A 5,000-nucleotide genomic window follows, 5' to 3' on the forward strand; every position below is an offset into this window, starting at 1 on the left:
AAAAAGGAAGAGGATGAAATAGAAGAGGGCATGGAAAAAGATCAAGTAGGGAGACATAGAGGGGGATGTAGAAGAAAAGAATGAAGTGGAAGAGGACAAGGAAAAAGAAGAACATCTGCCTGAAGAGAATGAGAAGAAATGGAATGTATCTTACATATAGAAATTAAGATTTACACATATCTTGGTATTCATATTTCAGACACTGATCATATTTATCTATCAAAATAAGACAAAATGTATAATGACTATTGTACAATAGGTGATATATTTTCAAACATTTGGCACAAATGAAAAAAATATACAGCACTCATTGCAAACACTCTTATTGCATTCTTATGCAATAGTAAGTGGGAGAAGCAAATGATGACATGATCATGAAAAACCTTTCCCTAGCCTTCTGTCAGGAACTTATGTCAGTAGGCCAGTCTTTTGATGTTCATTATCAAGCATACTTGATACTCAGGGATAGGATAGAAGACACAAAGGAATACTGAAAAATTATATCAAATTTATCATGTGATCATGAATCTCCCATGTACTTTAGACTTCTATCAAAACATGCCAGAAGTTGAGAATATCTAACAACTTGGTAATGAACCAAACACAATACTGATTTACCATTATGTAATACATAGTTGGCTTGCTCTCAAGCTATCATAGAGAGAACATGGAAATTTTTATATCCAAGTGAAGTGATTCTTTAAGTAGCAATAAATGGATGAAAACTTAAACCAGACCCAGGAGAAAAACCTGGCTTATTAAAAAAAAAAAGGACTATGATACTCAAACGAACAGAAGACCAAAAGAAGAAAGTGAGAACGAAGAAAACTCAGATCCCAGATTTGTCCATACTCTTGCTTTTTCTGTGACCAGAACCTTTCACCAAACACAAATCAAACATATGTTCAGACCCTAAATCTACCTTAGAGTCTCACAGCAGAGCAGGGAAAACCAACGAAAATAAAAACTCAGAATTTATATAAAAAACAAACGAATAAATATCTCATCCAAAGAAAAAAACTCAAACAAATAAAAATGATTTTAGTAAATAGAATCCTAAACAAATAGATACAGAAGATTCCCAATAGCTTGGAGTCTCCCAACCACAGTAAGAGACGGAATCACAGAAAGAAATACAAACCAAAAACAAAGATTTCTCTTGGATAGATATAATGACAAGAAGTACAATGACTCCAGTAACAAATAAACAATGTGAATTCAGAAAAAATAATCATAGAAGTAATAATAGATGCAATAAAAAAAATTCCCCAATACTTAAAAAGGTCATATTACTTCTACATGAATAAGTTAATTTTATGGAATGCAAGATCAGTCCTAAATAAAAACACAGAAATACCTCATATTCTACATAAAGAACAACCAGAAGTATTCACAATATGTGAAACATGGTAAAAAAAAATAAAGATAACTTTAACTTGCAAAAATTATAACATTATAAGACATGACAGACAATGACAAATTGGAGGAGGATTGGTATTTTGTAGTAAAGACAATCTACAATATAAAGAAATAAATTTAAGTGAAAGACTCAAAGACAGAATAGAAGCACTGGGCTTAAAAATATTTTTAAGTCACAAAAAGAACTGGACTAATATTCAATTAATGTACAACCCATGCAATAATCTAAGCCAGAAAGAAATAGAATATTACATAAAACAAATAAATGACCTCAGATTAATAATAGGGGACTTTAATGGTCATCACAAATACTGGATCCCCAAAATAAATGAAAAACAAACAAATACAACGGGCAAAAAGCCCATTCAAAGTAATTCAATATCATTTTAATAACCCCCTTAAGTCAGACCACAAGAATAGACCTCAGAAATGGAAAGGAAACAACATTGGACTTGGTTCTAGCATCACCTACTATAAGCCACTTACAACCCGATACAGGTCCTAATCTAGGTAGTGATCACTTACCTGTAATAATAAGAGATGACACTATAAATTAGTCCCCTCAGTTAAAGGAAAAGAAGTGGAAATTCACAAATGAAGAATGGATAAATTACCAGCACAAATTAAATAAAACTAATACAATAAATTTAAGTTTCCTCGGAGAAATAATTGACCTTATAAAAGACATTTGGGAAAACATTTTAAATTTGACTTATATGAGAAAAAAAAATTAAATAAATGAATTGTGGGAAACATTTTGCACTTCAATATATTTTAATACCCCCATCAAAAAAGATCTGGAACTTTATAGAAAAAAAAAAAAAAACGAATGGGAAAGACAACACAAGGTAACTACCCATTAATAGATAATGATCAAACTGCCTCAAAAATAAAAAATAAATTAGAAATATTCAAAGATGAATATCAAAAAGTAGTAAATAATCACACAAAAAATGCTGACAGATACTGGAAGGGAAAACTCCTATAAACTCCAAGTAAGATAGAATAAATGGCATGATAATCAAGAATGAACTCGTTCAAATAATAGCAAATACAAAAAATTATAAATCATATGGTCCTGACAAAATTTCATATGAATTTCATAAAAATGTGACTCAAAAGATCTTGAATATAATTCTAAAGCAAATGAACATTTCCTGGACTCGTGGAGATTATCCACAAGATTTCTAAAATGTGATAAATCCCATTCTAAAACCAGGCAAAATTCCATCAGAAGCAAAATCATATAGATTCAATCAGCTGAATAACCTGTCTAAAATATTTGAAAACATAATAACTAAAAGACTAAACTGTAGTTAGAAACTAACAACAAATTAGACATACACATAATAGGTTTTAGACCATACTATACCACAACAGATGCAATAAAAACAATAGAAATAAACATAACTAATGCCATGAAAGAAAAAAAAAAAATGCACTAGTAGCATGCACACATATTGAAAAGGCCTTCGACACAGTAAATCATGATGCACTTCTAATAATAATGGCAAAATTAGGTTGAAAAGGAAACCTACTAAATTGGATATACAGTTTTCTAAAGGAAAGAACATTCCAAATAAAAAGAGGCAATCAAAACTCCATAAAAGTAACAACCTTGAGTGGAGACCCTCATGGATCCCCTTTAAGTCTAACACTTTTCAATATAATGGCAACTGATCTAAAATTGTCAGGAGAAATAAAAAGGACTATATATGCAAATGATATAACAAATATCACCACAAATAAAAATCTAAAGAAAGCCAAGAAATACCTAGAAAGAGGCCTAAAACAAATTTTAAAAATGGGCAGACACCTGGGATTTAAAAATAAATCTAACAAAAAGTAATATATTATGCATCACAAATAAAAAGAAGAGTTCAGTTACCCAAAATACAAATAGACGTAGAAATAGAATTTACTGATAGCAAAGACATATTAGGTTTAAAATTTGATGCACCAAAATTAAAATGGTCAAAACATATAGAACTCAACAAAGTAAAATCCCTCAACAGAATAAATATAATGAATAATGATATTATCATATAACTGGGGAACAAAAAGGCAATCGCTAATAAAATTCTATATCATTTACGTAAAACTTAAAATAGAATATGCTTTTATAGAAAAAAATAAAATAAAATAATAATAATAATAATAATAATAATAAATAATAATAATAATAAAAAAAAGGAAACAATCCAAAATACTGCTTTGAGAATATCCACAGGATGTTTCAAATCCACTCTAATAATATCATTACAAGCTTTTACAAACAAACCTCCAATAAAAGAGAGAACAAACAAACTTGCTTGCATTCAATTAGTAAAAATATTGGGAAAACCAGATGACACCAGTGAAAGAATAAATTATAAATAGTATCAGAGAATATAACCCAAACAAAGGTAAAAGCTCCTACACTCAGAAAGTCATCGAAACCTGCAAAAAAACTAAATATTAATATTTATCCAAGACTCTGAATACAACTCCTATAACACCATGGCATGACATTTCCCACAAATTAATAACAAAATTCATGGATAATTTCTCAAAAAATCTCTCCAATAAATTTTTTAAACATAATTAAAAATGTTGATAAATACAAAATATAAATACCACAGTAAAATATTCACAGATGGATCTACAATTAAAGAACCTCATTCAACATCAGCTGCCATATAAATCAAATAAAGAAAATTACAACAATTTGGAAATTACTGAGGAATACACGAATATTAGAAGCTGAATTATATGCAATAAAACAAGGTCTGAGATATATAAAAGTTAATAACCTTACACCCTCTGTCATCTTTAGAGATTTACTCTCACCAGTATTAATACTCTAAAACCACAAACCCAGTAATTACAAACAAATCATATATGAAACAAAAAAACAAATTTACACTTTAACACCAAAATCATAATGCCACAATACAACAGATTCCAGTGCATAAAAGCATTTTAGAAAATGAAATAGAAGACCTTGCAGCAAAGAAAGCTCATGAATTACATGATTCCAAATTCATAACCCAAGACACCAACAACATATCAAAAGATATAAAAGATATAAGAGCAAAAACAAAATACAATAGGAAGAACTGATAAACAAAATTCTGATAACAAAAACACTATTACCTCAAATACAACACCCCACAGCCATGGTGCAGATCTGAAAACACAAAACTGGATGTTTGTCTCACAAGAATCTTGACTACATATACTAGATTAAGAAAACATCCACATAGACTAAAACTTGAAACAGACCCAAGCTGCAGATCGTGCCAACACTCAGAAGAAACTGTTGAACACCTAACAATACAATGTCCATGATTTCCCTCCGACAGATCTAAACCAATAGAGGCATTAAAAAAATAAAAATAACTAATCCAATTGTTTCTTTACTCTTAACAAGATAATCACCCACTGGTTAAGTACTACATTCTAAGACGAAGATCTTACCAAAATCAAGAGCAGTAAATATCAAATGAAACAGAACATAAGAAACAATAAAAGAAAAACTACTAACAACAGATAGAAGACTCCAAGTAACAAAATCCAGGGAATATAGAAACTGACCTCCA

The 5,000-nt window shown here is 29.8% G+C and overlaps 1 protein-coding gene across 1 annotated transcript in view; it reads right to left on the reverse strand.

The window, feature by feature from the left end:
* The window catches only part of LOC113824784 (uncharacterized), a 48,708-nt gene that overhangs the window by 19,196 nt on the left and 24,512 nt on the right, over positions 1-5,000 (reverse strand). The window lies entirely within an intron of this gene.

This window comes from Penaeus vannamei, chromosome 2, assembly GCF_042767895.1.
Source record: "Penaeus vannamei isolate JL-2024 chromosome 2, ASM4276789v1, whole genome shotgun sequence".
Classification (NCBI taxonomy): Eukaryota; Metazoa; Arthropoda; class Malacostraca; order Decapoda; family Penaeidae; genus Penaeus; species Penaeus vannamei.